A 25,092-nucleotide genomic window follows, 5' to 3' on the forward strand; every position below is an offset into this window, starting at 1 on the left:
TTTTCACTTCATTAGGTAGCTATAATAAAACCGAAGACATGCGAACTAAAGCTCTGTTTTAGGAATTCCTTCTTTAATTTTCATGTCAAATAGATCTTTTAATGATGTTCAGAGAATTTTTAAACTATTTCATTTTCCTTTCAGCTCAATGTTTGTTTGCCTAGTGGTCAGCATTCTAAGTTGTTACTTGAAAACATAAAGATCATTACATTAAAATTGGCACACAGCAGGGTTCCCCAATAGTCTACCACCAATAGAGATTTTAGGGATTCTGAGCCATTCAAGAGTTGAGAAGAAACCCAAAGAAATCATTACATCTGGTTGAAGATAACTGATTTTTTCCACAGGAAAGGTAAATGAAACGTATATATTTTGCATAATGAAACAGATGACAAACTTGGCAAGCTGCTCTATTAACGAGCCCACTATAAAGCTAGAATGCATACAAGCAGGGAGTGAGCAAGGAGCAGAGGAATCACTCTGATCTTGAAATTTTAACAAGCAATTTTAATCAAACCATTTTCTGGGTTAGGTGAATTCTTTAACTTCCTCTAATGGCTGGTGCAATTTGAATTAAAAAAGGCATTGTCAGGTTAAGATGTAAAGCTTTTTTAAGCAACTTATTCAAACATGAAACATATTATTATTGGGAGGAAAATTTATCAGTGTTAAAACAGTTTCAGATTTATAGATGGTACTTTTCAACACTAGGAAAGAGACTGTGTTGTGAAACAGTGAGTCTGTTGGACCTGGTCACACATAACAAGTCCATGCTTCCTCCTTAGCCTGTTTATTTTCTCCTTTGAGTTTTTAACTAATATCTTTCCTACCATTCACATTGCTGGAAATTGCATATGGGAGCTGATCCAAAGCCCATTGAAACTGATGGGAGTCTTTCCCTTGATGGCAATGGGCTTTGGAACAGGCCAACGGTAACTTAGGGCTCACTCCTGCAAGGTGCTGAGTGCCATTGTTGCATGTCCTTAACTCCCACTGAAGTCAGTGGGAGCTGACAGCAGGTTTAATCCCTGAGGGTTCCACAATGAAATTCAATGTATTGATATTGAGCTAGCATCTAACAATAGGTGTTTTTCAACAGTAGTATGTTGTCATCTATATTGTGATAGTACCTAAAGGCCTCAACGAGGTTAGGACCCCACTGTGCTACATGCTGTACAAGCATATAGTAAAATGACAGATCCTGCCTCAAATAGTTTACAGTCATTTTTTATACTGCTCCCATCCCAATAGTATCTGAGTGCCTAACAGAACGTAAATCCAGCTTTTGGAGAAAAGCTGATGTTTTCCTGGTCCTCTCCTCTTTCCTCAGGAGGGTGGCGAGATCATACTTAAAAAAAAATCTATCTATGGAAATCAACTTTGATTTTCAGTTTCTTGTTCATGGTGCAGTATACATGGGCTTCATTTTTCATTTTAAAATTGTATGTGGAAAATTAGATTGTGATTTGGAAAGTTAAAAAAGCAGTGCCCCCACACTTCTTCACACACACACACACACACACACACTTGGATTAGCAAGTTATCTATATCTAGCTTTAAAAACTGAAATGCTGAAAGAATCTAAGTAATAACCAGAATAGCAACACTGTGTTTGGGGATATTCTTCAGTCTTAGCTTGTCTAAAAGGATACAACCTTTTAATCTAATTGTTTAGCATATACATAATGTTTTCCTTGTAGTGTGTGTGTAGAAGCTTCAATTTCAAGTTAGTTCAAGGTTAGATAAGCCTATAAACCTACTATGATATGAAAGAACTCATAATATTGCCAATCCCCTCATTCTGGAATTCTTTGACGGGCCAAGCCTGGCAAAGTGTGTAAAAAGCAGCAATGCTCAAGAGTTCACTGCTTAGTACCCTACTCTGATTTTTTGAATATGGTGACAGTGACAACACTAGAATAAAGTAGTTATCCAATAAGACAAAGTGATTCTAATTTATTTTCCTTTGTTGGCTATAGCTGAAACACTTAAAGACAATTTTTGCCTCATGGTACTTTTTCCCATTCACAGAGAATTGCAGATGATGAATAGTTGATGAATGGTCTAAGATTTGGATTACTAGCTTTTTCCCCAATAAAATGTACCTTTTCTAACTAAAAGAAACATTAATAATAATTAATAAATAATGATAATAAATTGATTTACAGTGCTAGAAACTAATCTGAAGCCATTGGCTTCTCCGCAATACATAATAACCAAGAATTGATCAAAGGAAACAAATGTGCATTAAGAAAGACAGTGCTGAACCAGATCATGGGCTGCTTCACACTGAACAGATGTGTTGTGTCTGAACACAGCTGGGAAGAAGTTAGCTGACACGATGCTGAGCATGGCCTTGCTCTCAGAATGCACAGGGAGAAACGTTCGCCATGTTGTCAGCTAATCATGATTAAATCCTGAGGTTTGATCATGGTTAACAGACAAGAAGCTGAGCAATTTTTTTCTGGGTCTACAGTAACTGCAGAGCATCAAAACGCTATATGTTATGTGTGTCAGTGAAAGAGCGAGACTGATGATGGCCTTCCACGAAAGAGAAGGAATATAATTCATGATCAGATGTCCCTTGGTGTTTACTTCGAAAAACATACAATTAGTTAAACAAATTTTACTAGGGGTCAGTTTGTGATTTCCTTTGAGAGGAAGCTACTAAATTCCTATTAAACACAGAAAATTGTTTGGTGATTTTTTTTAGTGAATTTTATGACTGTAAACATACAAACACACATACATCCTAATTAGAGCATTATTATTTTTAGAATTATCATGCAAATTGAATTCCAAATTGGTTTGAGCCTCCAGCATAGCTGCATGTTAAATGAAGTGTCTTTACTTGCTGTTCCACATTTGAATATGACTTATGCCTTGTGTGTGTTTAATTCTGCACAGAGAAGATCTTTTTGCTAAAGGGTGAAAGGAAATCAATTTTTACGGTGATTCCTCCATTAAAGACAAATGTATCGGGGTCATTCTTGATCCATATATTGTCATTGTTTATTTATGGGGGGTAGGGTAGCTCTTAAGTTAGGAGAGAAATTTTCCATTAGGACATAATGCAACAGCGCAAGACATAAAAGCCTGACATCTTAGGGCACTCTGGGAAAGTGGGGAATTTAAGTCATTACAGAATCACAGCAAGGTCTTGGGGGCCTCTGCCACGATGACTTGGAGTCATCTAAGGTAAAATGGAAAGTAATTGTCCAGGGGAAGGACAAAAGAAATGAAACTCTAGTTATCAATTAAAACTAGTTACACAAAGAGCAACATTAATGGAAAGTGCAGATAAGGGATTCTGGCTGAGTCCAGCCTTTGAACCTCAGTGGGAGTAATTTTATTTTTTAAAGTTGAATTTTTCTCCCCCCTCCCCCCCATTCTTTCTTTAGATCTAGATGTTTTGTTTTTATGCTTGCAGGGAGAAGGAAAAAAGCTTCAACAATGTTTTCCCATCTGTAGTACAGGGAATTGCACATAGGTCACAGACAGAGGAGCTACATGCAACTTGATCACTGAATAGCACCAAAAGTAATTAATGAAATGAAATGAAATGAAATAAAATAAATAGGGAGAAACTTGCCATGAGGTTTCTAAAGCACAGGCCTTGGAGCTAGCTATGTCTTTGAAGTTTTAGGTTTTATTATTATTATTCAGTGCTGATGCAATGGAGTTCTGAGTCCATGACCTATGTGCAGTCCCTAGAGGATGGGAGACACCAGAGAGGCATTGTTGTGAGTGTGATCATTAGGTATGAAGAAAAAGAGACTGATCTAAATGAAACAAAATGTCAAACCTCTTCAGATTCTGCTGTTGTTGTTGTTGTTGTTAAGGACAGAGTAAAATAACAACCAAGAACTGATAAATTCCCACACTATTTTTTACACAGTGAAATTAAATGTCTCTGTTGAATTACTCTGCTGAAGAATTCAGAAACCAGCTGTTTTGTTTTGGATTGGATGGCAATAATATTGAAAGGAATCTTTTCATCCTACAAGATAATTGGCCCAATCCTGCTTTCATTTAAATCAGTTTCCAAACTCCCATTGATTACGATTAGAGATGGATTGGCCCCAGTTATAGTTGTCATTTCAAACTGCTTTACAGTTATTAAATGTTACACAACTCCTTATCTGAAAAGAGTCGCTAGATATGAACATGCAAAGTTGTTGCTGTTGTTCCTGCTTATTATTGTAGTACAGTAGGGCCAAGAAACCCCTACCCATTGTGCTAGGCACTGTACGCGCACATAGAGACAGACTGTGTCCCAGAGGCCTTACATAGACAAGACAACACAGGGAGTATTATTATCCTCATTTTACAGCTGGGAAGATGAGATACAGGAAATTGAGATCCACCCATGTAGAGGGTCCTACAAAATTCAGGTTTAAGGGCTGGATGCACAAAAGAAGTTAGGCGTTGTGACAATGAGAGTCACAGTACCTAACTTTTAGGCACCTAGAAAATCACTGAGATTCACAAAGCCTAGTTGGGAGCATAGGATCCCTATGAAATGAATGGGGAGAGACAGGCACCTTAGACTGCAGTGCACAAGAGCCAGCACGCCAAGCAGCTTCCTGCCTAAACTAGCCAACAGGAGATGCCAGCCAAAGGGTGTGTGTGTGGTAAGCCCCACCCCCTCAGGGAGAGCGGCTCGTAAATCCAGGTGGTAGGGAGGTCCCTATCTCTGCTAGCTGTCCTCAGAGGTGAACCCTCTCCTGGAGCTATGTGCCTATGCTGTTTTAGTAAGAAACCGAGGAAGAGGAAGAGGTGGTGGTGGTAATGCCCAACTTATAACCTTTAACCCAGTGACTAGAGCACTCACCTGGGATGTGGGAGACACAGGTTCAAGTCCCTAACGACTGGATTGCAGAGTAATTCTCTCTTTACCTCCTCTTTCTCCCCCAGGCCCAATGACTATTTAAGTATTTATCTGCAGTGGAACAGTCCTGGGAGGTGGGAGACCCCTGTTACAATACTTTCTCCTCCTCTGGCATCCTAGGTGAGTACTCTCGCCACTGGGGTAAAAGTTATAAGGTGGGGATCCCCACCCGCACCCCTTCCTCTTCCTCGGTTTCTTACTAAAACAGCATAGGCACATAGCTCCAGGAGAGGGTTCACCTCTGAGGACAGCTAGCAGAGAGGCATGCAGGTAGGCATGCAGAGAGGCTGCCTGTCAGATTGGGTCCCACATGTGACTTTGGCAGCCAAATGCCTGTCTTCCTCTGGTCTGTGAATTGTGCTGCGTGTCAGGTGGGAAATAGACATCCAGAAGACTTGGATGAGGCAGTGTTCAGCCAGGAGCTATGTGTCTGGGCACCTAGAGTGAGAGGGCCATGCGCATGGTGTGCATAGGTGCCCAGAAAACTTTTACCCTGAAAATGTAGGCAAGAAATGAGTCCGGGTACCCACAGTACTTGGTGGGAGTTTTTGCACATCTCAGTGGTCCCAAAACTGAGACTTAGCTCTGGATGCACAAAAACAGTTAGGTGCCTAAGTCCATGCTGTAGGTGCCTAAATGACTTGCCCAAGATCACGCAGGAAGTCTGTGGCAGAGCTGGGAACTGAATCCAGATCTCCTGAGTCTCAGTCAAGTGCTTTAATCACAAGATTATCTTTCCTTTCTCCAGGTCAGTGAACAGTGCATTCTAAAGTAGAACCCTCAGCTCTGGAACTCAGCTTTAAAGGTATGACAAAGATGAAATTTATTGACATTTCAGGCATGGTGTATCTCTTTCCTCAGGCTTTTGCTTGAAGTGGGTGGTTGGGGGTTGAATGGACAAAGGGTAAGAGAGTGTGCTGCACACACACACACACACACACACACACACACACACACACACACACACAGACACAATCTAGGGGGAGGAGAAACAAAGTTTGTGACCTCCGGATACTAGGCTGGTTGAGAATGTGTGTGACCTTTCTGGCATTGGTGCACCCCATGTGCCATGGCTTGTGGATGGGGAACAGTGTACAGCCACCCATGGCAGCTCAGTGCAGGGCCTCCTCCAAGGGAATTCTCACCTGGCCAGGTCTGGGACTTTTCCAGCCTTTCCACACTGCAGGCGCTATAGCAAGTGCTAGGGCATAATCCTGCCAAAATGTTTAGAGGGCAGGAATCAATGTATGCATATATTTATTATGGGTGGCATTTTCAAAAGCATCTAAGGCTATGTCTACACTGCCCTGCAGTTCACACTATAGGGTTGTTTAGCAGTGCACACCAAAGTTCTATGCTGTATCGCTCCCATGTGGGTTCTCTGGACGTGAACCGAAAGGTTCCTACTTCGCATTAATGCAATTCTGTTTGATGAGGACTATGTTAATGCAAACTTGGAACTGTTTAGTTCGCGCCTGCAGCCTCCACACTGGAGAGTTGCAGCACTGCACTTCGGTAGGCACTGCTATTCACACACCAGTTGTTCAAACTGCAGGGCAGTGTAAACAAGCCCTAAGAGTGTAAAGTGCCCAACTCTCATTGAAAGCCAATGTGCTTGTGTAGTGCCTAGCAGTTGAGGCCTCTGCGCACTGCTGCAATACCCATTGTTTGCACTGATTTCAAGTGGGGGTGAAAATCCTGCCTTTCCTTGTCTACATTTGCTGAATCCCAAGTACAGATAAGGCCTAATTCCCTGTCCTCAGAGGTATTTAGGCCCCTAACTGATGGGAATTAGGGGCCTAAATACCTTTGAGGATCCTAGGTGACTTGTCTAAGAACACACAACTAGTCAGGGTGACAAAGCTGGGATTAGAAGTCAGTGATCATGCCCCCAGTACTTTGCACTAACCACGTAGATTTGTTCCCATCTCCATTTTAGCTGTCCCAGTTTCCAAACTGACCCTGCTCCTATGTTGTGAGACACTCTTGCTCAGTGAATTAAGGAAAATTTGTCAGTTTCAAGGTTTTTTTAGACTAAGCGATGTGCATGTAGTCACTAAATTGCATCTATCTATCTATAGATTGGCTTTTCTATCGCCTAACTCCTTCTGACATACTTATTTCTTATGGTGTTAGTTTTTTTTAAATCCCAGTTACTCAATATAAACAAATAAAGAGGAAGTGTGTGGTTTCCATCTGATTCATTTGAACAGAAGGTAGGAAACATTAGTATTGATGCATTCCAGGACTTGCTAGCGAAGCACAACTAAATTTAGCAGCCAGTGATATTGATTTGATTAAAAATGGTTTAAGACTTGTAAATGTCACAGGAACTTAGCAAAGTGAACATTATTAAATCCTTCTGGTGATGGCGAAAACTAACAAAGGGATTTGCAGTGGTTTCTGTAATTAATTGTTCTGTCATGATTTATATTAACTTACAGTACAACTCCATTAGCTCAGACCTGTCATCTCTGCTCAAGGAACCACCAAGTAATCACTACCACATTAAAGAATAAATTAGTTTTTGGCTTGGAGCCTAGTTGTAGAATGTTTCATTTGTGTCTGCTGTAGACATATGTACCTAATAAAGTTGGGAAGAATGAGTTGAAGTATGTATATATCAATGTCAGCTGACTATATTTTAGAGACAATATGATCAGCATTGTTCATTAGGGGTAATTAATCACTTTATTTCAATTGATGTGCCTCCTGTTTTGGTGAATGCCTTTAGGTGAACCATGAAGTAGAAGATGACTGAAAATAGGTAGGTCTCCCGAGATCATTATTCCCCCTTTGCATTTTGTGGCCTGTGGTTGTAGTAATAACTTCATATGGTTTTTGTTAACACTTCATTACCCTGGACTTGGATAAATTATCCTCTTGATTCCTTCCCACTTGCAGACACGTTGGTGAAGCCAAGGTTTAGCTGCTACTTACAGTAGATTATGGGATTTGTAAGGTTCTATCAAATCATCTCTGACTTTGATAGTTTGAAGATGTTTTAAGTGGCTTTTCTTTTGGTGTGTAACAGCTTGCTCAAGAAATTCTTTACATTTCCACGTGAGCTGAATTGGCCTTAGGGGTTCAGACGCTAAGACTTTAACTGATTTCTTTTCTTTCTTGGTCCTGGATAAACCACTTCAGTACCCTTGGGGCATTTCAGTGCACAGCCAAGAAGTCAGCACTAGTGCTTTAAACATGTGGCTGTTGTTCTGATGGGTCATGTGGTCAGACAGGCATTGTGAGCAGACTTCATGACTTGTGAATGTGCATCACCTGTAAATCCTCAAAGGGTTGTTCGTACCCTTGAAGCTCTAAGCCTTTCAGCTAGCTCCTGAAATTCAAAACATGTCCCTTATTAACCCCGTTATTTGAACCAGCACACTATCCGTTCCCATAAAGCAGCAATGGCAGCCGCACTGACAGCCTCCTTGTTGTTATTATTTAGTATTTATGGGGTGCTGCATGGATCTAGTCCTGTTCCCACTGAAGTCAACGGGAGTTTTGCATTAGGTGCCTACATTAGGACCTGTGTGCCTAAATGTTAAGCAGCACAAGCTTCCGCTGCCCCATGGTGAATCCATCCAGGGCCTGGATGACCCTGTAGCTAGGATGGTATTGAAGAATGGGCCAGTTGGCCTTCCAGCAGGGTGACTCCAGGTAGAGAGCTGTCTAAGTTCATGAGCTAGCCCTAGTATGCAGAAGAGCAGGACAGACAATAGTAGATGAGTCAGCATCCTGCCCCTGTCAGGGGGAGTGTGCTGGCCTGAGCACAGGGGCTGGAGCAACTAAGAGGACATTTTGACAAAGCTGGGTGACATAACTGATAGTTTGGAGTGATGTTTCCTTCCCACCAGTCAGCTGCAGCTCATAACATTCACAGCTGCAGAGGCTTCTGTTACACAGCATATATCCTCTGAAAATGCTTATAAAATATGCAAAGCGTTCACTCGTTCCACTGGTCATTGATTACATCATTGTATTATATGGGGATTCCTGGCTTCTCTCAGAGAACTCTCACGCCAGGCCTGGCAGGAGTACGCTGGGACTCAGAGAGTCATGACAGTACATCCATTGGCCCCAGTGCAAGGATGACAAGGTGGCTTTCACACTTCCTCACCACAGAGGGATTTTCACCTTCCTTTGCTGCATTCTATAGGCACCTGCAGTCTTGGGTAGCAGTTGCAGTGGACCCCCTGACTTGGTGGCCACCCTACCTCTATTTGAATGCCAGCACAAGAAGCACTGCCATTTAAAGTGTTCCAAATTGCTAATCCATAAATACTGTTGCATCAGCCAGTTCTTTTCTACACATGCCATCATGGAGTGGCAGTGCCAATCTACTATTTATGTGGATTATGTTGACACCAGCTGTTTTAAAATAACAGCAATGATCCCTTGAGTAAAAATATGTAGGCTGACCTAAAAGTGACACAGCAACACTTGACAAAGGGGCCCAGAACAGGATGGTCATTCATTTGCATAAATTCAGTAATGGGGGGGGAGAGCCCAAATCTATTGGGTGGGGCCGGAAGGAGAAGAAATGGACCAGCTCTTCTCTCCATTACAAATGGGTGTAACTGGGAGCAGAATTTGTCCCAGAACCAGTAGATGTACCTGTTTCATTTTCCAAGTCTAAGCCTTGCTATAGTGATTCAGAAGAGATGGGCCCCTCCTCCCCAACCCCCAAAATTTTCAGAAAGCTCAGGTGGCTATCCAGACTTTGTTGCTTGGGTTCATTTATCGTGTACAAATTTACTGAACCACCCATGCTGAGGTAGTACATCAGTGCATTCTAGAAGGAAAGTGGAAGGTAGAAAATCTTGAGAGAAGATCAGGTTTCAGGAGGTTTCCAGTACAGGTTAGATTTGGCAGGGACAGCAAAACTGTTCGAATAGCGTTTCTTTAAGACATAGATACAAACCTGAAACTATGGATAGTCTTCAAGTCATTAGGGGCCAGGGTTTGGATCCAGGCTTTTTTTGCTCAAGCCCATCTCAGAATATGTTACCATTTTGCTTTCTTGTCCCAGCCATAGCAAGGCACTGTCTGTCACACTGGTATTTCCAAAGAACTTATCCTAATGATATCTACAGCTGACGTGCAGAGACATACACACTTATTTTTTTAAATAAATCTCAGAAAAGTTCATGATCAAGTTCAGGTCAGTTCTTATTTTATCTGAACTAACTCATTCCTACTTAAGCCAAATTGGTTCTTGGCTGTAGTTTTCCATTACTAAAGCTCGCTGTTTAGGTTTGGGAACATGTTTGCCAAGTTAGCAATTGATATGATCAAAATAAGCCACGTTCTCCTCTCATGGCACTTGCATAACTTCCGTTAGTGTCAGTGGGTCCCGGAACACTGCAGTCCTTCGTGTCAAAGGAAGGAGGGTTTGGCCTGTGGTAATTTACATTCATGCAGGGCTGGATTAAGGCAATCCGAGGCCCTAGTTACAGTTCAACGTGGAGACCTGTACCTGCAGCCCTGTCGTCACCCAGCAGAAGCAGCAGCCTGGGGACCCTTTACTCTCTTTTCCAGGAGCAACAGAATGGTCCTATCTCCCCTTTGGGAGCAGCAGGGTTCTCTCTCCCACAACAGGGAAGTGGAGGCAATAGCAGGGGGTCCTAGTATTTACCCTAGCTGTGGAGTGTATTTTCTTAGGTGGGTGGGCCAGGCCCTCTTCACTCTTCCATCCATGGAGTCCTCTGCTGAGATAATGTTGGTGAAGTCCACCAGAGGAGTGGAACTTGGAGTTAACACCCCATTGAGATGCATGAGGCAGTTTGCACCTCTCAGAGCTATTGTTTCAGGCTCTTTGCAGACTCAGACATATTACAACATTGGTTATGCTTAATTCACAAATTTCCAGCTTTTCTTTGCAACTGTAAGAACTAAGCAATCTACAGAAAACTGCAGAAAATGTGAAATCCATAATCAATGTTGCGTTTCAGGCCATCTGCACCTTTGGCCCCTTTCTGGTCTCTCAAGTGTCTTCTCAGGTATTAGGCCTCATGCCTTCACCTGTCCTGGGCTGTAACCCCAAATTCTCCCCCTCTTAGACTGGGAGTAGAGCTACAGCACCCTCGGGCTCAACCAGGCTTATCCACAAGGCCCAGCTGGGGTTTGGTCCTTCCCTTCAGGAGCTGTAACCAGTGTGTGAATACAGTGAGCCAAAACAGCCTTTTCAAAACAAAGGATTGTTTACTCTTAAAATCAGAAGCAAAGTATGACAAAAAAAAAGGATTTTTAGCACAATAAAATGTCTACAAGCAGATCTATTTTACATATGGTCATAGGTAGGCCTATCTTACCCAGACAACCCCATTTCCGGGGAATGGGGATTTAGTCTACTCTCCATCAGTCTCTGCCTCATTTCTCCTGTTCTTCAGGGACTGTCCTTTTATCCACCCAAAGGCCTGGTCTACACTAGGATTTCATATGGGTATGGGTAAAATTCACACCCCTGAAACATTTAGCTGTACCAACTTAACTCTCGGAGTAGACAGTGCTAGGTCACCAGAAGAATTCTTCCATCAGCCTAGCTACTGCCTCGTGGGGAGGTGGATTACCTACATCGATGGGAGAATCCCTCCCATCAGCATAGATAGTGACTACACCGAAGTGCTACAGCAGCGTAGCTGCAGTGGTTCAGTTATGACGCTGTCATGTTTTAAGTGTAGGCAAGCCCAAAGATTTTCTTTCCAGTTTCCTCCACTTGCATCCCTCCTTTGCTTACAAGCTGGAAGCCCCTCTCTCCCTACCCCCATGGCAAGCCAGACTACTGAGTTCAGCATGGTTGGTGGTAAAACTTCACAGTGAACGATACCTACATTGTCCTTTAAGTATTAGCAAATGGGGCTGTCCTAAGCTCTTTCCCCTTTCCTGCTCACCTGAAACTAACCGCTGCTTGAATTAACCTCTTGTAATCATAAGGCAAACAACACAATAACAATGAGACAGAATTATGAGAATGCATTATTACAGGCAGCTCCCCCATTCTTCTCAATCAACTTGTAGCCTATGCAGGTTTTTTTCTTGGAAACAAAGTAAGTGATATTAATGTTGCTATTCTATATTATTTTCTGCAATCATTACCTTTTAAGACTGGGCCACTGGTTTAGGCATACCATGTAAACCTGAGGTTTTAAATGAAAAACAGTTCAGCGCAAGTCAGTCAGGTTTTGAAGACATAAATGTAACCATTCGTCACACAATAATTGATCCTGTCACACGTAAACCATTCCATTCTGGCTATTCAGAGTCACAGACTGTGCACACGCAAAAATGAAAAGATTCTACACTGACGATCTAAGTTTTTTAAAATGTGATACAAGGGGTCCCACCCTGCAGCCCTAGTTAAAGGATATCAGCAAGTGGGATCCTTGGCTATTGCCTGATAGCCTATAGAAGGCCACCATTTCTCTCTCACTAATGGAGTGGAATGATTTTCATTGCAGGATATTGAAGCATATTATTGGCCTTGTTAGATGATTCTTACCATCCCAGATGGGTGCTTTAATAGCTGCAGAATGGATAGGTTTCCTTTGCTTGCAGCCCCACCTCTCTATCAAATGACATGGTGGCTCCACTTTCCGCTATCATGCAGAAACCAGGTCATGCTCCTAGGAAGTTCTTTAAACTGGGTCTGCCTCTCAGGCCACTATCCTTTTTTCCCCCTCTAGGTCTCCCCAAAAGCCTGAGCTGAGCTCATGAATCAGGTAGCACAAGAGCCAGAAAATGATAATATACTTAAGAAGGCACTGTTTCCCCATTACTGCAGCAGTGCTACTCGCACGCTGGCATTTTAACAGTAGTTTTCAGGGCTCGGTTTAGAGATGAACTCAAATCATTAGTGTCACCTACAGCATCTTCTGTGTTCCTATGACAGACAATGAAAGGTTGGCTGGTCCCTTCCATGAAGAGCTTACAGTGTAAACTAGACATAACAGCTGGAATTAAAAGGCTTATGTGACACTCCCAAATTTTGAACTAAATGGGGAACAAAAGCCCTATGTCATCCAAACACCCCAGAGCTTTGGGGGGAAGTCGTTTTGCAGTATTCTACAAGCATCCCTCAGATCAGATATTTTTGGGTATGATCTTGGAAACAAAATCTTTAAGAGACAGTATAGTAACCCAGGACAGAAGCCTAAAGCTAAAATAACAAGGAAAACTACTTCAAAGAGGCTTTCCAATAGTGTGGTTTACATTGCTGTATATGATAATATTTGGAAGGAAAAAAGTTGACACTGAAAAACATAAAGCACTAAGTGGACAACTTTGGTAGGGAATCCCAGAAAAACCTACTAGTAAGTTGCCTGGCAAGTGGCAGGGAAGCAAAAAATGTGGCAAATTTAGATGAAATGATGCCTGTGAAAGTGGAGGGAAAACCTGCACACCGGGAGAAACTGTACTAGTGAGACCAAGGCCATAGTCCAAAAGCAGCAGCAAACTGAGAGAGACAGTGGTGTCGGAAAACTTATAGTTATAGCTGAGAGGCTATGGCCTGTCACGCTGTATGGAAAACAGTAGCTGTCTGGGAAAGAAAGCTGTGAGTTCAGGCTCATAGAGAAGTAGCCAGCAAAGATAAACTGATAGCTCTGGTATTGCTGAAAATGTTGAACCAAGCCGGCTGCGTGAGAGGAGGAGAAATTGGCCGGCTGAACAGGGCTCCTTCCTAGGATACAGAATGAAAGAAATACAGGGGAAAGCTTCACAAAACTGAGTGAGCTGCAATTTAAGAGCTAGATTTTGGCTGTTCTTGAGGAAGCTGGGGTGAGGAGAGGTTCAGGGAGCTTTTACTTCCCATTCACACACCAGGGCAGTGCACAGCATAACACAGTAACTTGAGCCATATGTGCACAAGTGCTTGGGAGTCAGGGCAGCACTAGTTGTGTTTACTACCCTGCCGGAGGCATGATGGGTATGGTATGGTGAGGACTACCCCTTGCTCTTCGCTAGCTGCCAAACTATGGCAGGTGCTCATGGGAATGTATGCTGCATCCTATTGTAAGAGGCTTCTGCTGCATGCAGAACTGCTGACCCCAAACATTCGAAAATATGAATGAGTGAATCAGGACCGCTGATAAATTATGAGTTTTTTTAAAAAATAAGAAGTTTTGGATTCTTTATTTAACTTCCATGCCTTCAGGGTACACTCAGGTCACAGTTTCAGGCTTTTCTCTGCAATGATGAGGGCTAGAAACGTACTATTTTAAAAAAATGAAAGCTGAGATTCTCTTGTATTCCCATGACTCCAGGAATGGAGGCTTTAAATAAAACACCAACTATCATGACACTCATGATAAAAATCACAACTGGTGACATGGTGTATGCATTGCCCCAAGGCATTCTTCCTTGCCACTATCCTCCACGGGCAGCCTGCCCCAGATCTTGCTACTGATAAAACATGCTTCTGTATCCCCAGTCTCATACAACAGTGGCTTGGCAGCCCACAGCCTTGCTCTAATAGGGGATAATAATGCCACAACTTCTGGACTCAGGGAGTCTGGTTTTTGTATGCTAAAGTAGGAACGAGAGGACACAGGAGTAATACCTACTCCTAATTTACTCTATTCAGAATTAGATTCTGCAGGAATTGTAGGTACTGTATACAGAGATTAATAGTAAATGGCAAAATCAGCACAATGTAGGTCCTCTTCCTCCCAAACTGCGACACAAGTTTCTCCTTGTCTTTGTTTTTCATCTACCACAGACACAGTTTCTGTTGCAGTTTTGTTCAAACCTAGTATGTTTTTAAGTGATCCCTTCTCTCCATTATAAAAGATCTGAACTCCCTGTCCTGTAATCACTAGGCATCCTTTGTTCTATGCAGCCACATGAATTGGTGGATTGCAGGGAAGCTATCTCCTCCTGGCCTGGTTACCCTTTGTCTATGGCTGATTTGCAAAGCAAAAGGAAAACTGCTTGAAATTCAGGTACTGGATTAGGCTTTGTCTACTCTAGCACTTTTATCAGCAAAACTTTTGTCAGTCAGGGGTGCGAAAAAAACATTCCTCTGACCAACAAAAGTTTCACTGACAAAAACGTCAGTGTGGATAGTGTGGACACTCTCTCACCGACATAGCTACTGCTGCTCGTTGGGGGTGGTTTAATTATACCAGCGGGAGAGCTCTCTCCTGTCGGCATAGAGCGGCTACACAGGAGACCTTACCGCGGCCCAGCTGCAGCTGTACAATGTGCGTCTGTAAGGTCTATAATGTAGACATAGCCTTAGACAACAGAATCCACTTAAATTCTCCCAAGAACTCTGGGAGCAGAAGGGTGAAGAATGCCTAGAGCCTTGGCTCCATCCTGCCTCTACATATACAGAGGGGGCAACGTTGGGGCATGTCATAATTTACTGCTGGACAATACCCACCCCAGAGCAAAACAAAGCAGGGGAAAGTTTGTGACCCAAAGGTGTCCTCTGAAGCACAATGCCTCCCAGAGCTGCTCCTGGGCTGGCACAGTTTATTCACTGCCAGGTTGTGCTTAAGGGCTCTGGTTTTTAGTGGCCTTCCCTATGTTAATTATCTTATCTTCTTGCAAGTTGCACTGACTTATTTTTCATTTGGTAATATCAGCTATGGTTTTATCTCTTGCTCAGTACATACCTCTTCCCATGCTGTACAGACTAATTATATTATGTGTCTGAGTTGATACATATTTTCCTCAATAAGAAACAGAGTCTAAGTGAGAGTATGGCCTGTATTTCTACACTGCCAAGAGAAAGCAGCCATAGGAAATGGGATAGCTGGCTACGATACTGCAAGTCCCAGTGGGTAAGATCCTGATCTCAGTTACACTGATGTAAATCCAGTGAAGTCATCAGATTGAATGCAGATTACACCAGTATAACTGAGATCAGAATTCACCTCACTATATGCTGGCAGCCTGGTCGGCCCTCCTGTAGGGGAAAAACAAACATGTCTGGTGTCAGTGATGTGGAAGCAGTACAGAAAGCAGCATCAGGCTGAGAGAATCTGCCCTAAGATGCATATATAAATCTACTGTACACCTTGCTAAAAAATGTATCTTGTCAGGAAACTTGGAGCAAGTTGTGGGATAATTTTGGAACCAGATACTAGAGTATTGGAAAATATTAACAGCCTGTAAGAAATTCTGGCTTGTGCTGCTGCAGGGAAAGCAGCAACTGGCTGGAATACAATTAGTGTAGGAAACTCCAGAGCTCCTTTGTGCTATAGTACTGTGCATTGAGTGGGGAAGTATTACAAAATAATGTGAGCTTTTGTGATCATTGAGAGACACATAGTGACTGAAGCCAAGCTGAAAAAGAGCACTACGGTAACTGTCTGATCCAAAAAAAGTCACATAAAAAAAAAAAAAAAAAACGAGTAAGCCAAGTCACAAAAAGAACAGTTCACCATATAAAGACGTGATAGCTAGAAAACAGCCACGTTAGGAAACAGGAATGTAAATGGTCATGTTAAATGAGAAACTCTCCAGCTTCCCCAGTTCAGTGTATATGAAAGGTGGGTATTTCAAAAGCATTCAGCTTTGGCCTGACTCTGCTTCCATTGAAGTTAACAGGCATGTTTGTCTGCTGACTTTGATGGCAGAGTTAGACCAATGCTTGAGTGCTTTTGAAAATCCCATTTGAAATTATTTGGACAATAAAACACGAATAAAAGTGTTTATGGTGAATCTCTCCACATGCAGATAATAGTGCCTTTGTTTCTGTTAAAAGTCCTATTTTGATTCCCTCTGTCTCAGATTGCACCACAGTATTTTTGTGTGGGTTTGTGCCAAAGGAAGCTTTGTTGTCTTTAAAAGTTTGAGGAAAATCAGAAAGATGTTCATAGGATAGGACAGTATGAAAAGTCAGATGTTTGCACTTTTTGAAAAGTATCGTGTTTTTGCCATGTCGTATTTAAAAAATAAATTGACTCAGAAAGTCCACGTTTGGTTTGTTCTGTTGTCCTGTCACAAGGTCAGGGACCTTGGACACGTTTATAAAGTGCAGTGGTCTAATTTTTCAGTTATTCAGCTTTTTCCTCCAACTTTTGGGAACTCAGCTCTCCATACATCATACAGTTTTTTAGGTGTTTGCTGCTGCTGAAATGTGAATGACTGTAGTCAAGCCCTTAGTCTGCATAAAAACTGGTAGTGTATAGTGCAGGCTCCTTAAAGTCCACAAGTGGACCAGTAGTTTATAGGTACTAGAGAAATTCAAAGTGGATACTTTTCATGAATACTAGCCCCTGATCTCTCTCTGCTGCAAACTGTAGCAACTTTACCTATGTCAAGTTTTCCCATATTGGTATAAAAGCCATTTTAACAAAATCCCAAACACAAACTTTATTAAGATAAAGTTAGGGTTCTATATAAACCATTAATTTACAATGAAGTTATCTGAACATTCTTCATGTAGTTACTAAAATATGTCTGAAAGTTAGGAAATGATAGAAAATCATCAATGTTAAAAAAAGCTTTAAATCAGAAAGTAAGTAATTTAGAGCATTTTAGTTTAAGATACCTACCTGCCAGAAAGTCTGGAAATAAACATTTAAGGTGCTAGCATGAACTTTGACTCTATTTGCAACCTTATCCTAATGAAGATTTTCTTTTGGGAATATTAAGACTCTGTGCCATTTAGCTCCATAAACCTGAGCAGAGCAGTGGAATTCTCTAGTGTAGAGCACTGGTTTTTTTGAGCCGCAAGTGAGGGTCTGTGGGAAAGAAGGCAAGGCTAAAGTGCTGCCGTTCTCCACTGGTCTCTGGCTTTTGGAACAGCCACATAAAGATAGTTTAAGTTTACCTTGGAAGTGAATCCCTCCCTACTGTCCCAAAGATTTTGTGGGGCATAAAGCTGACATACAATCATTTTTGCCTGCTCTCACATCCTGCATGGAGTGGAGTGGATTCTGATCTGAGGATATAAGCCACTAAAGGGTAAGCCACATGCAGCCACAGTGCACAGTTTGTTCCTACAGAGAATAAGAACTATCAGTGCTAGAGCCTGTACTGTTGATAGTAGTGATTCCCAGAGTGCACACAGATTAACATGTGGAATATACCCTCTGTTTCTTGTGTATACCACTTTGTACCTTTCCATGACTCCCATCTCAGAGGTCTTGTTGAACAGTATCTTCAGGATGATTGAAAGGCATCAGAATCAGGGTGTCCCACTTCCTTCTTGTTAATCTTACAAGTTAAGTGATAAGAATATATGCTCATCACAAACCAGAATTCTGTCCCCATAAAGCATGGTGACTACAGGCTGTGTTCAAGAGAAAAAAAACGATCTGCTATACCATTATTAGTGTGAGCAACCAAAAATATTATAAAGACTCAGATTACATTTTATTAGTCCTGGAGAACCTGAGAAACCACTGTTCTCCTGAATGTACTAGCAAATTTCTATGTAAAACTTTTCTCACTTTTTTAAACACTTTTAGCAGATTCAAGAATAGCTTAACTGATTGGCTTGCTTAGTTCAACAATATTGCCCCGATCCTGCAACAATTTACAAATGTGAGTAATCCAACTGAACTCAGTGGGACTACTTAAAATTCTGTGCATAAATCTTTCCAGAAGCAATGCTTGTATTTGTTTTCTTTTTAATAGTTATTGAAGAATATCAAAGAGTTCAGTGGATAAGATCTTCCAAAGTGACTTGTGATTTTTAGATGTCTCCATTTTTGCAAGCCCACTTTGAGACACCCTAAAGATACCTGATTTCTAAAGGGTGAGAGCCCTCAGCACTTTATGAAAATCATGTCCCTTTAAGGTATCTCAGGTAGGACATTCAAAAATAGACACACCTATCACTGTGGCAAATCATGGCCCAGCTGCAGCAGTTCAGTCTGGAGACACAGCCAACAGCTTTGTACTACCCCAACCTTTTGAGAAGGGCCTTATTTCCTCCTTGCCTTTCTGCCTTTATTGTGAAAAAACTTCTTTCCCCTTTGGTCAATATCATCATCGTCATCATTCTTCTTTAATGTGAAAGTTTGTTTTTGAAAGTTAAGCCACAACTTGGAAATTGAGCAAAGAATTTGTTCTGACATTAAAATAGTGATGAAATCAGCAGCTGCAAAATAACTAAAAATGTAAAAATCAATTATATTATTCCTGTCACTGCTTTGTTTTATAAACAAAATATAGATGTAAATGTGATTTAGCAGATAAAGCCAGGTTAGAGAAATCCCTGTGTTTTTGTTGCTGTTTTTCATTTATAAAGTAAATATTTTTAAGTAGGTGGTTTTGATTTATTTACATTTTTTAATTAAAAGAAAATTACAGATAAAAGATGCTATAGCAATCATCTTTCTACGAAAGCAAAATATTGCAATGTAATTAAAAGGACTCCTCAAATTATAATTAGATTTGAAATTTAATTATGACTAGAATACTTTATCCTTATGAGCAACGAACACTTTCTTGATACATAACCTTTATTGTAATTTTATTACATTTATGCTGAGATCTTAATCTATGGACTAAATAAAATCATCAGATTTCTAAAAAGGCTTAGAATTGAATGCAAAAAGCAGCACAATATGTTCTTCTATATATGATGTAATTGTTGAGTTGCGTGCTTCTGTTGGATCCAATTATTTGGTCTCTATTCAGGCATAGTTCCTGTTAACAAAGAGATTTGGCCCATTGTGTTCAGTAGTTGCTGGGCCTTGCCTTCAGCTATAAACTATACAAAGAGCAAATTCCAGTTAAGATGAGTTAGCACTATTGCCTGCTAACTCTGGTTAAGTCTCCTCTGCAGTTGTCTGCAGGTCACACAGGGCTAGATCCAGAAAGGAACTTATCTTGTCTACACTACTGCTTCAGTTGATGTAATTTACGTCATTCCAGGGTTTGAAAAAGCCATCCCCTGAGCACCGCAAGTTACAGCAACCTAAGTGCCATCCACACCAGCGCTAAGTCCGCAGGAAACGTTCTCCCACCGATGTAGCTTCTTCCTCTCCTCGAGGTAGAATAATTACGCTGACTGGAAAGTGCTCTCCCATCAGCATGGCGCATCTTCACCAGATGATCTATAGCAGCGTAGCTGCATTAGCGCAGCTGTGCCAATGTAGTATGGTAGTGTAGACTAGCCCTTAGACTCAGAATTGCAACAAGCCTAAATTTTAGGCACTCTCTGCCACTTACTAGAATTCACTGTGCCGAATCATGGTGGGTAGAGTTAGGCATCTAAGGATAAGATTCACAGAAGTCAGCAAACGGAGTGAGGAGCCACCTAAGCTAGTCAATAGGAAATGCCAAGGAGAAGGATGGGGCCTAAGCCTCACCCTTCAAAGGGAGTTAGGTGCCTGAGAGAAGGCACTTCCCTCCACTTGTGATTTTCAGCCATGAACCCTCTCCTGGAGTAGGGCACCTAAGACAGGTCAATTTTTTATTGCAAGAGTCATTTCTCACAAAAGTCTTAGGATTGACCTGGTTTAGATTCCTTTCTCACAAAAGGCTGAGTTTAGTTAAAGAAGTATGGGCTGGATGAATGCACTATAAGTTGGATAGAAAGCTGGCTAGATCGTCAGGCTCAATGGGTAGTGATCAATGGCTCCATGTCTAGTTGGCAGCCGGTATCAAGCAGAGTGCCCCAAGGGTCAGTCCTGGGGCTGGTTTTGTTCAATATCTTCATTATTGATCTGGAGGATGGCGTGGATTGCACCCTCAGCAATTCTGCAGATGACACGAAACTGGGAGGAGAGGTAGATACGCTGGAGGGTAGGGGTAGGATACAGAGGGACCTAGACAAATTAGAGGATTGGGCCAAAAGAAATCTGATGAGGTTCAACAAGGACAAGTGCAGAGTCCTGCACTTAGGATGGAGGAATCCCAGGCACCTCTAAAGAGTAGGGACCGAATGGCTAGGCAGCAGTTCTGCAGAAAAGGACCTAGGGGTTACAGTGGATGAGAAGTTGGATATGAGTCAACAGTGTGCCCTTGTTGCCAAGAAGGCCAATGGCATTTTGGGCTGTATAAGTAGGGGCATTGCCCGCAGATCAAGGGACGTGATCGTTCCCCTCTATTCAACATTGGTGAGGCCTCTTCTGGAGTACTGTGTCCAGTTTTGGGCCCCACACTACAAGAAGGATGTGAAAAAATTGGAAAGCGTCCAGTGGAGGGCAACAAAAATGATTGGGGGACTGGAACACAGGACTTAGGAGGAGAGGCTGAGGGAACTGGGATTGTTTAGTCTGCGGAAGAGAAGAATGAGGGAGGATTTGATAGCTGCTTTCAACTACTCTGTGTATATAAATCTCCCCACTGTATTTTCCACTGAATGCATCCGATGAAGTGAGCTGTAGCTCATGAAAGCTTATGCTCAAATATATTTGTTAGTCTCTAAGGTGCCACAAGTACTCCTTTTCTTTTTTACCTGAAAGGGGGTTCCAAAGAGGATGGATCTAGACTGTTCTCAGTAGCAGCAGATGACAGAACAAGGAGTAATGGTCTCAAGTTGCAGTTGGGGAGGTTTAGGTTGGATATTAGGAAAAACTTTTTCACTAGGAGGGTGGTGAAGCACTGGAATGGGTTACCTAGGGAGGTGGTGGAATCTCCTTCCTTAGAGGTTTTTAAGGTCAGGCTTGACAAAGCCCTGGCTGGGATGATTTAATTGGGGATTGGTCCTGCTTTGAGCAGTGGATTGGACTGGATGACCTCCTGAGGTCCCTTCCAACCCTGATATTCTATGATTCTATGATTTACAGTCCTAGTAGGTATTTTCAAGTTTCTAGTGAACATCTAAAAAAGTGCCAGCAGCTGGCTCTCCATGGAAAGTATACTTCCAATGATATCCTGCTCCTTAAGTATGTAGGTGAGAGACTCATCAAGGTTGCCAATAAAAGTAAAAGAAGGCTACTCTATATCAAATGTTGACTGTTCCATTGTATCATATTTGCCATTTTAAATAATAGCTACTTGGTATCTCTTATTATTATTTTAAAGTGTTAATATTTCATCTGATTTTCATGGAGAACATAGTACTGAAAAAATCAACCTGCAGAAAATACAAGAATAATTTTCTGACCATTGTAGTTTAATTTTACATATTCTGTGTTTGTGAGTGCTTTGATCATCCAATATAATATCTGTGGTAAGTCTTTTATGGATTTCTCTTTACTTATACATATTTTCCACCTTCATCTCTGTGTGAGGGTTGGATAGATTTTATACAGTAAAAGGACAAAGTTCACTATTTCAAATACCATCAAAATCTCACATTTCTAATTTAGTGTTGTATTTCAGTGCTTCCTATTATGCCTGTATCATTATCAATAAATATGGATTTTGTTTTGCTTTTGCCAAGACAGAGTGATCCATATGAAGCCCTGCTGCTAATTAAATGCATCAATTTTCATGACAGAACTTAAACCATTTGACATAGTTGGGTTAATATTATTATTCCCATTTTGCAGACTGGGAAACTAAGGCAAAGTACTGTTAAGTTATTTGTCATTGGCAGGGTCAAAAATAGAACCAACATCTGTTGACTCCCAGGCACATGCCTGGTACCCTAGTACCCTAGACCACTGCTGTTTTAGGGCTCATCTATTCAGTGCATTAGTCCACATTAGAGGAGTGTAAATGCTAGTGCATGCTAACATGTTGCACACTTACCAATCTGTGTGGACCCTGCTGGTGCACACTAAAGGTTCCTAGTGCACATCAGTGTAGTTCAGTTTAAAATGGGACTACATTAATATGCCCTAGGAAACTTTCAATGCACACCAGTAGGATCCTCACAGGCCAGTTAGTTAACAATGAACTAATGCACATGAGAATTTATACCCATCTACTCTGGATTAACTCACTGTCTAGACAAACTCTTAGATTATTATTATTAGCAGTTTTCTGCTTAGGTACTACTGCACCAGGTGTGCTAATATCAATAACAGTTCTTCTCTAAGGATGTCTGGGGCAGCTACCGTTTGGGAAAAACCAGCTTCAGATATAGTTGTACAAGGAAACTAGTTAAGCAAGTTATTAGGCCTGAGCAGGGAGACATTATTAAAGAGTTGGAAAAAGGGCTATTAGATCATATAGTCAGGGCCGGCTCTACACTTTTTGCCACCCCAAGCAGCGTGCTGAATTGCCACCTGAAGAAGGGAGCCGCCGCCAAATTGCCACTGCGGGACTGTGAAGATACAAGCTGACACCAAATTGCCGCCGCAGCGAAAAAACCCATGCCCCCCTAATGACGCACGGACTGCTGCCCCTTTAAGATTGCCGCCCCAGGCACCTGCTTGGAACCCTGGTGCCTTGAGCCAGCCCTGTATATAGTGTATCCAACAGCCACCAATGTAGAATTATTCCCTAAAGTAAATTCTTCAGTCAGACTCAACAATTGCAGTGTGTTTGCCCATCCCACACTGAACTGGGCATACCATTATCTCAGAGTGGAATAGGCAAAGTATGAAGACTTGAGTCAAGTATTCTATTTAATTCAGTCAAGAATATCATATTATCATGATTCTTGACAAAGAAGAAATTATTGGGCAACTTCAGGGGAGGATATGAAGTATCTTAGGTTCACTGGAAATGTGTTTTTAACATACTATCAGTTTAAAGCATGGCAGGCCTGCTGTTTGCATAGGACCCTGTACTGCAGGGGCCAAGCAATCCAATCACATTACTGGTGGCCGTCATCTATTCAGTCTAAGAAGAAAACCACTGTGGCCAATCAAATAGCTTTTAAAAATCTTCAGTTGCATTAACCCTGGGGATAAAATAAGACTTCACTGTTGTCCCTTTCTATCCCAAAAACTTTGGTTAAAACTCCAACCAAATTTGCACAATTTCAAATTTCCTGCAGGACTGAAAACAGGAGGGTTGATACATCACAAAAGAGGCTGCTCTTATGATATATATGGTCTGACCTGAATCAGGGAGTACTGGAAATCTCACTAAATTTGCAGCCCAGTTTTGCCACTGGTTGAAATACTTAGTTTGGAGAGTCCAGGGAAGCTGATATCACCCAGATTTTTGTATGTATCTCCAGATCAAATTTGAACACCTACCCTCTGGAAATCTATCTATAACTAACAAAAAATCATATAAAAATATCAGCTATCTTCAGATCTACTGTTCAAATACACAACAGAGTTTAAAAAGTTATAAATGTGACCGTGGGCGATCACTCCAAAAATGAAATAATCCAAGTCAGCTGTGGTGATTTTAGATCTCCAGTAAGATTCTTCGAAGTCCTGCTTCCCATCAAATGGAGATGCGAGTTTTAAGAGTGAGGGCCTCGATTCTTTTATAGTGTAAAACTCCTATTGAATTTTCCTATTGGTACTCTGTAGTTTACCTGCACTGCTACAGACTAGGGACCGAGTGGCTAGGCAGCAGTTCTGCAAAAAAGGACATAGGGGTTACAGTGGATAAGAAGCTGGATATGAGCCAACGGTGTGCCCTTGTTGCCAAGAAGGCTAATTGCATTTTGGGCTGTATAAGTAGGAGCATCGCCAGCATCGCCATTCCCCTCTACTCGGCATTGGTGAAGCCTCATCTGGAGTACTGTGTCCAGCTTTGGGCCCCACACTACAAGAAGGATGTGGAAAAATTGGAAAGTGTCCAGCGGAGGGCAACAAAAATGATTGGGGGACTGGAACACAGGACTTATGAGGAGAGGCTGAGGGAACTGGGATTGTTTAGTCTGTGGAAGAGAAGAACGAGGGAGGATTTGATAGCTGCTTTCAACTACCTGAAAGGGGGTTCCAAAGAGGATGGATCTAGACTGTTCTCAGTGGTAGCAGATGACAGAACAAGGAGTAATGGTCTCAAGTTGCAGTGTGGGAGGTTTAGGTTGGATATTAGGAAAAACTTTTTCACTAGGAGGGTGGTGAAGCACTGGAATGCGTTACCTAAGGAAGTGGTGGAATCTCCTTCCTTAGAGGTTTTTAAGGTCAGGCTTGACAAAGCCCTGGCTGGGATGATTTAGTTGGGGATTGGTCCTGCTTTGAGCAGGGGATTGGACTGGATGACCTCCTGAGGTCTCTTCCAACCCTAATGTTCTATGGTTCTATCTGTTTAATTCAAAAAGATTCCATTATAATTTGTCTTGATGCTTGCATGAAGCAGTATTAAATGTTGTGCCGATTCCTGCAGTGTGATTTGCTGGATAATGTGTGCACCCCAGCACCATCCTCAAATTTACCCTGAAGCAGAGCAGGGTGGGGATGTTTCAGAGCCAGGCGCTCTGTCCTTTT

The 25,092-nt window shown here is 41.8% G+C and overlaps 1 long non-coding RNA gene across 1 annotated transcript in view; it reads left to right on the forward strand.

Annotated features, from left to right (window-relative positions):
* The first annotated feature begins 5,643 nt into the window (after positions 1-5,643).
* LOC141985286 (uncharacterized) overlaps positions 5,644-25,092 on the forward strand; it is a 113,907-nt gene continuing 94,458 nt past the window's right edge. The window contains exon 1 of the long non-coding RNA XR_012638900.1: positions 5,644-5,696. This is a non-coding gene — a long non-coding RNA (uncharacterized LOC141985286). The remainder of the gene's footprint in view (positions 5,697-25,092) is intronic.

The sequence above is a fragment of the Natator depressus genome, chromosome 1 (genome assembly GCF_965152275.1).
Source record: "Natator depressus isolate rNatDep1 chromosome 1, rNatDep2.hap1, whole genome shotgun sequence".
Classification (NCBI taxonomy): Eukaryota; Metazoa; Chordata; order Testudines; family Cheloniidae; genus Natator; species Natator depressus.